The following is a 13,924-nucleotide window of genomic DNA, read 5'->3' on the forward strand; positions in this document are numbered from 1 at the left end:
GAGGGGAGCGCCCCAGGTTCCGCCCCCTCCTAGCCCCGCCGGGCCCCTGCCGTCCTCGAACCCCCTGCCGTCCTCGAACCCCCTGCCAGATCCAACCACCTCCGCCCCCCAGGCAGCACCCTCCGGCCTAGAACCTGAGCCCTCGGGACCCGCCAGGCCCTGGAGGTGGAGGGGGCGGGTCCTTGTTCAGGGAGTGACCCCTGCCCCCCAACTCCCTGACACACACTTCAGCCCCCGGGAGACCCCACCAAGAGAGGAGCAGGGAGTGCGGGGGACCAAGGTGAAGGATCTCAGAGAGGGAGACGGAGCCCCTGACACCTAGAGACAGACGGGAGGGAGACCTGGGCTGTGGGGTGAGAAGGAGCCTCGGGACAGAGTGGGAGGGGAGGAGGCCGGACAGAGGAGAAAGAGACAAAGGAGAAAGACCCTGAGGGAGGCAGGAGGTGAGGGTTGGGTCCAACCAAGAATCCACATCCCAGTGCCAGGTCAAGGGGAAGCCTCCCTGGGCAGATATAAGGAGACAGAGAGAGACAGAGGGTGCCCTGGGTAGAGGAAACCATCTCCCAAGCCACCTGTCCCATGGTGTCTCCCCAAGGGCAAGTCAAGGCCCTGAAGCCCCCCTCTCAGCCCAGGACTCTAACTGAAGAAGAGGGTTGACTGGCTGTACCTGGGCTAGCCATTAAGAACTTCCTGGCTGTGAGGCACCTGCAGAGTAAGAGTCCGCCTCTCAGAGAGGTGTTAAAGGGCCCCCACCCACATGGATCTAAGGAGGGGGTAGCAGGCCCAGTGCTGGGAGAAGGGAAATCAGGATAGAGTCAGGCCTGGCCACTGGAAGCCACTTTCTACTCCTCTCCCCTACTCCAGCCCCTGGGGGATCACCACACCCAGTTGCTTCCATCTCCAGACCTCAGCAGATGATCCACACTCTGCCCAGTGGGGCCTTGATCCTGCTGTGCTCGGTGAACTCCTATTGAACCCTCAAATTCCTCCTTAAATGCCCCTTCCTCCATGAAGGCTTCTCTGACCTTCTTTCCACCCGTGAACACACAGACATGGACTCTTCTTAGAGAGCAGGAAGAGGATTTGCTGACCTCTTAGGGTGGCAGTAATTGGAGGTATGGGGTCTGAGCTGTGTGTAGTCAACAGTAGGAGCTGGGACTTCATCAACCATGGTGACACCTCTGACGGCCAAGCATCTACCAAGTGCTGTTCATGTGTCATATTTAATTCTCAAAACAGTCTCAAAACATCTCAAAACCCATTTTACAGATGAGAAAACTGAGACTTGAAGAGCATAAGTCACTTGCTCACAGTCCCAGAAGGTCTAAATCTGTGAGCACAGCTGGTCAATTAAGAGGGCACTCAGACCACATCCTTCACTGCCCATCAAACCCTAGGACATTACCACAGAGCCCAGAAACAAGCGAGCCACTGTCTGTGCAGGTGCCCAGGATCTTAAAGGGCACAGAGGGAGCCTGGCTTCCCTGCTGTCCTGCATTCTGCCCCCCTGCCCTCTGCTACCTGTAGGTAGAGAAGGGTGGCGACCAGCAGGGGCTGTGGAGGGAAGTGCACGTGGCAGGGCTTAGATACCACACTTCTCACCCTTCGCACCCATGCCTTCAAGTCACAGCTGGATCACCTTTCTGGGCTCCTACTTCCTCATCTGCCCAATAAGGATGGTAACAGGCCCCCTCTTGTGGGGCTAGGATGGGACCGAAAGAGGTGATGTACTCAAGACCTGGCACACAGATGCACTCAATGGGCCATGGCTGTTTCAGCTGTAATGATGACTTACTCATGGAATGCATTATTTAATTGTTGTCCACCGGATGGACTCTGAGCCCCTTGAAAGGGTTCACAGTGTATCCTCAGCATCTAACTCTCAGCATGGCTTAATAAATTACATGGAAGGAAAGAACAGGGAAACAGGAAAGGTAAACACAGCTGTCTCTCCAGCTAACCTGCACTGGGCTGGCACACATAACCTAGTTTCAGCCCCCTGGATCTGTCCCCTGCCCTTTGTAGCTCTGGGAGCCTGTGGCAGGGGCAAGGAGACCCGGGTTCTCGTCCAGTCCCCCCACCCCACACTTCCTAGCTGTGTGGCTATGGGCAGCTGTACCCTTTACTGAACCCTCCTTTCCCCTCCGTCAAGTGGGACTAGCTCCCAAGAGCTCAGAGGGCTGCCAGGAGGCCACAGATGGGCTCTGTGTGAGTGTTCCGGGTGCCATGAACACTGGAGAGGGGAGTATTGTTACTGTTCCTTGTGGCTACCTTTGCCTTCTGAAAGACAGCAGGGTCAGGCTGGGAATGGTGGCTCACGCTGGTAATCCCAGCACTTTGGGAGGCCAAGGCGGGCTGGATCACTTGAGGTCAAGAGTTCGAGACCAGCCTGACCAACATAGTGAAACCCCCCATCTCTACTAAAAATACAAAAATTAGCCGGGCATGGTGATGCATACCTGTAATCCCAGCTACCCTGGAGGCTGAGGCAAGAGAATTGCTTGAACCCAGGAGGCAGAGGTTACAGTGAACCAAGATCGTGCCACTACATTCCAGCCTGGGTGACAGAGCAAGACTCAGTCAAAAGAAGAGGAAAGAAAGAGAGAGAGAGAGAGAGAGAGAGAGAGAGAGAGGAAGGAAGGCAGGAAGGCAGGAAGGAAGTGAGGGAGGGAGGGAGGGAAGGAAAGGGAGGGAGGGAAGGATAGGGAGGAAAGGAAGAAAAACGGAAAGAAGAGAAAAGGAAAGAAAAGAAAAAGGAAGACAGCAGGGTCAGCATCCCCCTACCCAGGAGCCAAAATAGACTGTGTTTCCCCCATTCCTCAAGGGAGAGAAGAATGGGCAGCTTCTCCCTGTTCCTCCAAGTGACCTGCCTTTCCTCCCCTACTCTGCCTCCTCACCTGAGGGGGTCTCATAAGAAGCAGGTGCCAAGGCTGGACCAAAGACCCTTGCACACGGAGGGGCCTTTTCCCACGGTTTACCGCCTGGCCCTTGACTGGTCCCCAGGGAGGATGAAAGTTACGGGGGTGCCCGGCTGCACTGGGCATGGTCAGCACCTTGGGCAGGGACAGAGGGATCCACCAATTGGAGGGACTCATTTGGGTCCAACCCACAAGAGGCTTGACTCAGAGGCCCCTAAAACACCCAATTCTCCCATCTTCCAGCTGGAAGACTGAGGCCCAGGAGGGGCGACTGGGTAGGGATTCCCTAGGCCAATCCCAGAGAGTTCAATGAGCACCTACTGTGTTCACAGCTCTGTTGTAACCTGCCCCTGTCCCCAGCACCCCCACAACCCCAAGATGAAGGCCCCAATTCACCGATTCTATGTCCCCTCTCCTGACACTTCCCACCTCAAATTTGATGTCCTAGGACCCCTCCCACACTCATACCCCCTCAACCATTTCTAGTGACCTCCCTTTGCTTAGGCAGGCTCTCTGCCTGGGATGCCTTCCCCTTCACGCACCCTCATTTGGCTAATTACTTTCCACTCCCCAGCTACCATCCCATTTCTCTTTACCTATTATGGCAAAGCTCCTTGAAAAAGTTGTCCATGCCGGCTGTCTCCCATTCCTCTCTCTCGAAGGAACTCCAGTCTGGCTCTTATCTCCCTATACAGTCCACTGACACCACTCATCAAAGTCACCAACACAGTTGCTGAGTACAGATGTGTAGGTTGGGCACTGCACAAGGGTGCTGGGGTACACAAAGGATGGAGAGGTATCTAAAACCCAACCTGCTCTCCTTTCACCATGCTGTGTGTCCTGATGCAAGGCTGTATCTGTCAGGGGAAGAGATGCCTTTTTCTTTCTCCCTTTTTTTTTTTTTTTTTTTTTTTTTGAGATGGAGTTTCACTTTTGTTGCCCAGGCTGGAGTGCAATGGCGCAATTTTGGTTCACTGCAACCCCCATCTCCTGGGTTCAAGTGATTTCCCTGCTTCAGTCTCCCGAGTAGCCCACACCCAGCTAAACCCAGCTAATTTTTTGTATTTTTAGTAGAGACAGGGTTTCATCATGTTGGCCAGGCTGGTCTCGAACACCTGACCTCAGGACACCCACCTCAGCCTCCCAAAGTGCTGGGATTACAGGCATGAACCACAGCACCCAGCCATGGCCACCATTTTCTAAAGTTTGTACACGGTGCTCGACTGTGGCCTGGTCCTCAGTAACTGCCACAATGCTAAATCCAAAAGTCCATTCACAGGCCTGGTCTTAGCTTCCTGACAGCATCTGATACCGTACATCCCCCCTTCCTCCTTGACATGCTTTCCTCCCTTGACTTCCAGGACTCCTCACTGCCATGTTTTTCCTCCTGCCTCTCTGGCTGCACCTTTTCATCTTCCTTTGCTGGTTTCTCTGTCCCTCTCTGACCTCCAACGCCAGAGCTCCCAGGGCTTAGTCCTCAGTCTTCTCCATCTCACTCTTGCCCATGATGACCCCAGCCCAGCTTCAAAGCCCAGCTTCAAAGGCCAGCTAAACCCTGAAACTTCTCGGTGTGTGATTCTCCAACCTGGACCTTTCCACCTGAGATCAGACTCTAATACCCAAGTGCTGATCTGAAGTTGCCACCAGGATATCCAAAAAGCAGTTCCGTCTTAACCCAACCCAAACTGACCTCCTCTTCCTCTTTGCAGTAAACATCACGACCACAAGGCTAGGCTGGTCTCGAATTCCTGGGCTCAAGTAATCCTCCTGCCATGGCCTCCCAAAGTGCTGGGATTACAGGCATGAGCCACTGCGCCCAGACTCAAACCAAGTCTTTATACAGGCCACAAAATCCCATAAGATCTGGCCCCCACCACTCCTCTGACCTCATTCTCCTGCAGACACACCGGCCCCCTCCCTGTTCCTCCAAAGCACCGGGCACACTCCCACCTCAGTGCCTGTGCTGCTCTCTGCCTAAAACACTCCTCCCCCTGGTATCCGCACCGCCCACCCCTCACTTCCTTCAGCTCTCTGTTCCAATGTCAGCTTTTCTGACCACTCTACTAAAATACTACCCCCTCCTTCATCCACATCTCCCATTTCCCCACCTTCTTTTCCTCCATAACACATATTTATATACCACATGCTTGTCCTTTCTGGGAATGGTCTGTGTCCCCACCGCTGCTGCCATCACTAGGCCCTAGGTTCCATGAAGGTAAGAATTTTCCTCTCTCCCTTGTAGATTCCCGGGGGGGCTGGAACAGCACCACGCACCCAGTGGGCATTTAGTGAAGCACTCATATAATGAGTGCCCACTATTCCTAGTTTGTTGAGTGGGTTTCTTTGTGTTTTTGTCTTGTTTTGTTTTTTGTTTTGCTTTTAGAGACATGAATACCCAGGCTGGAGTGCAGGGTACATGATCTCGGCTCACTACAGCCTTGACCTCCCAGGCTCTAGCGATCCTTCCTTAATAAAGGAAGAAGTCAGCTGTAAATACTAGAAGGGCTTTGAAACACACAAACAAACAAAACCTGGTGTGTGACTGCAGCTGGCTGGTGGGTAGGGCTACTTCAGCCAGGTGTTCAGTCAGGGAAGGCCTCTCTGAGGAGGTGCCCCCAGGCCGGGCAAGTCGGCCTCCATCACAGCACATGTCACACTGTGTCGTGACTGTCTGGACTGGACACTCCATGAGGGCAAGGACCCTGCACACTCCCTCTCAGTCCCCAGCTCCTCCCTGAGCCCACGGCCTGCATGAAGTTGGTATCCAAAGTGATGAATCAAAGAATGAATGAGTGAGTGAGTGGCCAGGGACAAACGCACGCCTGGGCGGCGACCCTGACGGGCCCACAGTAGGGAAACCGTGCAGTCGGGAGCTGGGGCAGGGAGCCACAGAGGCCTGGGGAGGATTCCTGGAGCCCCAGGTCTGGTCTGCAAATGAGGAAAACATGACCCACCACTCCCATGTTAGCCAGGAGAGAGCGTGGGGGGGACTCACACTCCTTGCTCACTGGACAGCCCTGGCAGTGGGGGCCAGCAAAGTTGAGGTAAGGGGCCAGTCACCTGGAGAAGAGCAAGGCCACGGGCTGGAGAAAGAGAGATTGCCCAAGCTCTGCGAGCTGCCTGTGCAATCCCTCCCCCAGCAGACGAGCCCTGGCCAGTATGGGGCCAGGGCTGGTGGACAAAGCCCCACAGGAGTGCCAGGGACTTGCAGTGCCGAGAGCCAGCCGGCCGTCGGCCCAAGGCACAGGCAGAGCCTGGCCCAGAACAGCATCTAAGGGCTTTTGTGGGCCTCCGGGAGCCTGTCCAGGAGAGTCCCGGGAACTGGCTGGGGTGGTATGGGGTGGGCAGCCCGCGCTTCCGGAGGTCCAGCTGGCCGTCCGGGCCTGGGTTGATGGGGGTGAGGGGGAGAAGCCCCTTGTGCCCCCCCAAGTCTCTACCCTAGTGGAGGTCACCCCAACCTGTCACAGGAATTCGCACTGCTAGAATTAGAGGGGCCAGCCCGTCCCATCACCCGCACTGAGGCCCAGGGAGCAGGGCACACGGCGCCTTTAGGGTTGACTTCGGCTTGAAACTGACCCTCCCCTTAACCCACGCGTTCCTCCAAGAAGCTGGGCGGGAGAGAGGAGGGCAAACCTTTTTCCAAAATGAAGGGACACGGGACATGTCGAGTCCTGCCCAAGGAGGAGCGGCCAAGCCGGAAAGGTTCCCGCAGGGCGAGCTCGGGCTGGGGGAAGCGGGTCAGGCCTGGGGGCGGGTTGTCGAGGGGGCGTGGGGGTGCTCTCCGCCTCCCTCTGCTGGCCAGACGCAGAATTTCCAGAGCCCCTGTGTCTCAGTGCCCAGCACTGCCCGGAGTCCTCGGCGAAGCGCAGCCCCGCTCGCCCGCACTCCGAAAGGAAGCGAATACGGTCATATGAGTCATCCTCCTGCCGCAGCACCAGGCCCAGCGACACCCCGAGTCCAGCCGCAGGCACTCAAAAATCATCCTCCGCGTCGGGATCCCGCCAGTGCTGGAAGTCTCCTATCCGCTCCAACCCGGATATTTCCTCAACTTTGCCCAGGCTGTCTCCGAAGGCCGTGGCGTTACACAACACGGATGGAAAACAGGCTCCCCAACTATCCCATGGTGATCCAGACCCCCGCTTCCTGGTGCCAGAGACCACAGAGAATTGAGGGGAGTTCATGTACGGGTCCCCGGACGGCGGGAAAGGTCGGGGTCTAACTGGCCGAGATCCAAGAGGCCGCCCCGCCCAGCCCCTCCCGGCCCTAGGAAGGCAGCGACGGAGGCTCTTTTGGGGTCGGGGCGCCACCTGCTGGTGTTTCTGGAAACTGCACCCGCGCCACCAGGCGGACTGCCTGGCTGGGAGAGAACACCAATAAACCCTGGTCATGGCCGCTGACTGCTGCTGAGAGTGTTCTGTGAGCCAGGCTGGTGCTGAGCTCTTGGCACACATGACCTCATTTCACCCTTACAGCACTCCTATGAAGTGGACATGATTGCCGTTTTACCTATGAGCACACTAGCTCAGAAAGTTCAGAGCACCCCTAGTAAGTGGCAGAGCCCAGGCCCCTCTTCCTGATATGTGCTGGAACTGGGCTTTCTGTTGCACTGGGGCGTGGGGGTGGAGTGGGGGGAGGAACTCAGGAATGAGCTCTAGGAAAGAGGTCTCCCCGTTCCTACTCTCACCCCAAGCTTGGGCAGAATCCATCTCAGCTTAGCCTGCAACTCAGGCATGGTAGGAGTCCTCGGGCTTGTTTGCCCCATTCATGCCCATGTCCTTCTCCGCTGACAGCTTGAGAGCACTTCTAGGACAAGACCAAGGCAATCTGTTTTCATGCCACCTCCATCCAGCACTGCTAAGTGAGTGCCCTCAGCCTCTCTCACTTGGGATGACCACTAGGGCCACACACCCCACACACCCTGCAGGCCCCAGCCAGCCACTCCTCACTCCGGGTTCAGGAGCTCGGGGAGGTGTACTGTAAGTGGTTGTGCGAGTGACAGAATCCCAACTCAAACTGACCAGTGAAATGGGGCCTCTCTCAGTGGAAAGTCAAGTTCAGGAGTAGGTCAGGCGGTACAGAAGAGGCTCTCAAATGTGGTCTTTCTATACATCTGTAGCCCAGTGTTCCTCTGCATTGCCTTCATTTCCAGGCAGGCTCTTCCAAAAACAAGTTAAGATGGCTAAGGCAGGTCTGAGCTTATCTCCAGCTTTGAGGGAAGAAGCCATCCCCATCCCAACAGTGCAGTACAAGCGGAAGTCTCAGGACTCAGTCTCATCGGCCCAGTCTGGGCAACACGGCGAAATGTGAAATGCTCCCAGCCCTGAACCAATGACTGAGTCACCAAGAGTCACTGCCCCTTTGAAGTAAAGCCTGGAGTCGGCCTCAGGTGATCCACCACATGGACTGACTGATGGTGGGTGGGGATTTGTCCCAAAGGAAAACGGGGGAACGTTTCAGGAGAACGGGGACAGCTGCTGCACAGCCAACAACTCTAATGTCCGTGACACTTGGGCATACCAGAAAGCCACCTTTTCTTGACCCTAACCCATTTAAAACATTTATTTATTTTTAATAAAGCGAAGTGGGGTCTTGCACTGTCCCCAGGCTGGAGTGCAGTAGCAGTGATCTTTGTTCGCTGCAGTCTCAACCTCCTGGGCTCAGGTGAGCCTCCCTCCTCTCCGCCTCCCGTGTAGCTGGGACTACAGGTGCCCGCCACGACACCTGGCTAATTTTTGTATTTTTTGTAGAGACGGGTTTTCGCCATGTTGCTGAAGCTGACCTCAAACTCCTGGGCTCAAGAGAACCTTCTGTCTCAGCCTCCAGAAGTGCTGGGACGACAGGCGTGAGCCACAGCGCCCAGGCTATTTATTTGAGACAGGGTCTCACTCTGTCACCCAGGCTACAGTGCAGTGGTGTGATCACAGCTCACTGTAACCTCAAACTCTTGGGTTCAAGGGATCCTCCTGCCTCAGCCTCTCAAGTAGCTGGGACCATGGGTGTATGCCACCACTCCTGGCTAATTTTTAAATTTTGTGTAGAGACAGGGTCTCCCTGTGTTGCCCAGGCTGGTCTCAAACTTCTGACCTCAAGCAATCTTCATACCTCAGTCTTCCAGAGTGCTGAGATTATAGGCATGAGCCACTGCACCCAGCATCTAACCCATTTTTAGATTGGAGACCCGTTCCCACATTATCGTACTTCCTTCCTTCATTCATTCAACAAATATATATTGAGTCCCTACATGTACCAAGCACTATTCTAGGTGAGCTATATCAGTAAACAAAAAAACACAGAAATCCTTGCTCTTCTGAATCATGCTTCCAATGGGGGTGGGAGGAGAGAAGAAACAAACATAATAAATAAGTGAAGTATATAATATTACAGACAGTGACAAGCACCACAGGGAAAATAGGCCATGAGGAAGGCAATGAGGGCCGGGCACGGTGGCCCATACCTGTAATCCCAGCACTTTGGGATGCCAAGGCAGGCGGATCGCCTGAGTTCAGGAGTTCAAGAGCAGCCTGGCCAACATGGTGACACCCCGTCTCTATTAAAAATACAAAAATTAGCCAGGCATGGTGGTGCGTGCCTATAGTCCCAGCTACTAGGGAGGCTGAGGTGGGAAGATTGCTTAAACCCAACAGGCAGAGGTTGCAGTGAGCCGAGATAGCACCACTGCACTCCAGCCTGGGCAACAGAGCAGACCCTGTCTCAAAAAAAAAAAAAAGAAAGAAAGAAAGAAAAAAGAAAAGAAAAGGAAAAAGAAAGAAAGAAAAAAAGGAAGGAAGAGAAGGGAAGGGAAGAGAAGGGAAGGGAAGGGAAGGGAAGGGAAGGGAAGGGAAGGGAAGGGAAGGGAAGGGAAGGGAAGGGAAGGGAATGAGGAAGGTAGACAGGGTGAGAGGTGTTCCCACTTTAAATAGAGTGTTATCAATAGGCACTTTGAAAGGATGAAGTCGAACAAAGACAAGAAAGAGGTAGGCTGAGCTAGGTGGCTCACGCCTGTGATCCCAGCACTTTGGGAGGCTGAAGTGGGAAGATCACCTGAGCTCAGGAGTTTGAGATCAGCCTGGCCAACATGGTAAAGCCCGTCTCTACTAAAAATATAAAAATAATTAGCCAGGCATGGTGGTACACGCCTGTAATCCCAGCTACTCAGGAGGCTGAAGCAGGAAAATCATTTGAACCCAGGAGGTGGAGGTTGCAGTGAGCCAGATCACGCCATTGCACTCCAGCCTGGGCGACAGAGCAAGACTCCGTCTCAAAAAAAAGGGGGTGGGGGAATTTGTCATGTAGACATATGGCAGGGGAGATTTCCAGGAAGGAAGAAAAGCCAGTGCAAAGGCCTTGGGGTGGGAATTTGTGGGGCATGTTCATGGACCAGCAAGGAGCAAAGGGAACAGGGAAGGATGTGGGAGGTGAGAGCAGGGAGGGAGCAGGGGCCAGATGATGGAGGGCTTTGATGAGGACTTTGGCTTTGACTCTAAGTGACATCAGGAGCCACCGAAGGTTTGGGCCAGAGAACTGATTTGATCTGACTTATATTTTTAAAGTGTCCCTCTGGCTGCTGTGTTGGGGATAGACTGGAGAGATCAGGGCCAAACCCAGTTAGGAGGCCATCGAGATGTCAATTAGCAATCTAAGCAGAGATGTCAGAGTGGCAGACAGAAAAGTCTAAGTGGAGATACACACTGGGGATGAGTGGGTGAGGTCACCACAGGAGTCGGGGAGGGGCGTGTCACAGGACCAAGAATGGACCCCTGAGGCCCTCCCCCATTAACAGCTGGGGGAGGCCAGTGCAATGGCTTACACCTGTAATCCCACCACTTTGGGAGGCAGAGGCGGGTGGATCGCTTGAGGTCAGGAGTTCAAGACCAGCCTGGGCAACATGGCAAAAACCCGTCTCTGCAAAAAATACAAAAATTAACCAGTGTGGTGGTGCATGCCTATAGTTCCAGCTACTTGGGAGGCTAGGGTGGTAGGATCACTTGAACCCAGGAGGTCGGGGCTGCAGTGAGCTGAGATCATGCTACTGCACTCCAGCGTGGGCGACAGAACAAGACCCTGTTAAAAAAAAAAAAAAAAAAAAAAAAAGCCAGGCGCGGTGGCTCACGCCTGTAATCCCAGCACTTTGGGAGGCCGAGATGGGCGGATCACGAGGTCAGGAGATCGAGACCATCCTGGCTAACTCAGTGAAACCCCGTCTGTACTAAAAATACAAAAAAATTAGCTGGGAGTAGTGGCGGGCGCCCGGGCGACTAAGCAAGACTCCGTCTAAAAAAAAAAAAAAAAAGAGCTAGCGAAAGGGGAAAGGGGAGAAACAAGAAGAGGGACTGAGAAAAAGCATCCATGCAGAGAGGCAGAGGAAAAGCAAGAAATCCTGTAAGCCAAACAGAGAGACAATATCAAGGAGAAATGAGACTGAGCAAGTCAGATGCTGCCGATGAAATCAAGTGAAATGAGAGCTGAAAATCTCCCTTGACTTTAGCAGCATGGAGGTCACTGGGGACTTTGACAAGAGCCGTTTTTGTGGAAAAGACTGAGGAGAACTCAACAGCAGGGTTATGAAATAACAGTTAACAAGTAGCCTGGGCAACACAGCAAGACCCTGTCTACAATTCACAAACTTCAGAGCAGCACTACTCATGACGGCCAAGAGGCGGAAACAACCCAGCGTCCATCGACAGATGAATGGGTTAACAATATGCGCTACATCCGTACAATGGAACATTGGCCTTAAAAAGAAAGGAAACCCTGACACCTGCTACAACATGGACGAATCTGTTTTGAGACAGGGTCTTGTTCTGTCGTCCGGGCTGGAGTCCAGTGGTGCAATCACAGCTCATTGTGGCCTTCAGCTCCTGGCTCAAGCGATCCTTCTGCCTCAGCCTCATAAGTGGCTGAGACTGCAACTACGCACCACCCTGCCCAGCTAGTTTTGTTTTTTGTTTTTTTGTTTTGTTTTGTTTTGTTTTTTGTTTTTTGTTTTTTTATTTTTGTAGAGACAAGCATCTTACTATGTTGACCAAGCTGATCTTGAACTCCTGGGCTCAAGTGATCCTCCCACCTCCACCTCCCAAAGTGCTGGGATTACAGGTGTGACTGTGCCCAGCCAGATTAATCTTGAAAATGTTAGGCTAAGTGAAATAACTCAGACATGAAAGAACAAATACTGTGTGATTTCATTTATATGAAATATCTAGACGAGGCAAATCATAGAGACAGAAAGTATGATAGACATGACCAGAGGCGGTGGTGAGTTCTCATCTAATGGATGGAGTTTTTGTTTGTGATGATGAAAAAAGTTCTGTAAATATACTACATACTAGTGATGATTATATGACATTTTGAGAGTACCTAATGTCACTGAATTATACACTTAAAAATGATTGAAATGGGCCGGGCGCGGTGGCTCACACCTGTAATCCCAGCACTTTGGGAGGCTGAGGCAGGCGGATCATGAGGTCAGGAGATCGAGATGATCCTGTCTAACACGGTGAAACCCCGTCTCTACTAAAAATACAAAAAAGTAGCCGGATGTGGTGGCGGGCGCCTATAGTCCCAGCTACTTGGGAGGCTGAGGCAGGAGAATGGCGTGAACCCGGGAGGTGGAGGTTGTGGTGAGCCAAGATCGCGCCAGCTGCACTCCAGCCTGGGCGACAGAACAAGACTACGTCTCAAAAAAAAAAAAAAAAAGTTAAAATGGTAAATCTTGTGTGTGTGTGTGTGTGTGTGTGTGTGTGTGTGTGTGTGTATTTTTAGTAGAGACGAGGTTTTACCACGTTAGTCAGGATGGTCTCGATCTCCTGACCTCATGATCCACCCACCTCGACCTCCCAAAGTGCTGGGATTGCAGGCGTGAGCCACCGCGCCCGGCTTAAAATGGTAAATCTTATGATATTCTACCACAATAAAAAAATAAATAAAACCAAGTGACCTTCAAAAACTAGTCGGGGCTGGGCGCAGTGGCTCATGCATGTAATCCCAGCACTTGGGGAGGCTGAGGTGGGAGGATTGCCTGAGCTCAGGAGTTCGAGACTAGCCTGGGCAACATGGTGAAACCCTGTCTATACTAAAATACAAAAAATTAGCCGGGTGTGGTGGCATGCGCCTGTAGTCCTAGCTACTAGGGAGGCTGAGGCAGAATTGCTTGAACCCGGGAGGCGGAGGTTACAGTGAGCCGAGATCACACCACTGTACTCCAGCCTGGGCTACAGAGTGAGACTCTGTCTCAAAAAAACAAACAAACAAAAAGCTCACACCTGTAATCCCAGCATTTTGGGAGGCCAAAATGGGCAGATCACCTGAGGTCAGGAGTTTGAGACCAGCCTGGCCAACATGGTAAAACATCATCTCTACTAAAAATATAAAAATTAGCTGGGCGTGGTGGTGGGCACCTGTAATTCCAGCTATTAGGGAGGCAGAGGCAGGAAAATCACTTGAACCCAGAAGGCGGAGGTTACAGTAAGCCGAGACTGCACCAGTATACTCCAGCCTGGGCAACAAGAGTGAAACTCCGTCTCAAAGACAAACAAATAAACAAACAAATGAAAAAACTAGATAACAGGCATTTATTGAGCACCTAATACATGCTAGATACTGGACTGAAACCTAAGGCCTATGAAAGGCCCTGTGAAGGGCCACTGGGAGCCTACGTGGGCTCAGTACTGCCCCAGCCCCACCTTCTGGCCCCCTTGTTTTCTTGGGCCCCTGGGCAGGTAAATCCAGGCAGGCAATTATTATGATGTGAAATGCTGTGTGTGTGCGATTTCAGAGAGATATGTGATGAGGCCAAGCACAGTGGCTCATGCCTGTAATTCCAGCATTTTGGGAGGCCAAGACAGGCAGATCACGAGGTCAGGAGTTCAAGACCAGCCTGACCAACATGGTGAAACCCTGTCTCTGCTAAAAATAAAAAAAATTAGCCAGGCGTGGTGGCGGGCGCCTGTAGTCCCAGCTACTTGGGAGGCTGAGGCAGGAGAATGGCGTGAACCTGGGAGGCAGAGCTT

The sequence above is a fragment of the Mandrillus leucophaeus genome, unplaced genomic scaffold (genome assembly GCF_000951045.1).
Source record: "Mandrillus leucophaeus isolate KB7577 unplaced genomic scaffold, Mleu.le_1.0 Scaffold534, whole genome shotgun sequence".
NCBI lineage: Eukaryota > Metazoa > Chordata > Mammalia > Primates > Cercopithecidae > Mandrillus > Mandrillus leucophaeus.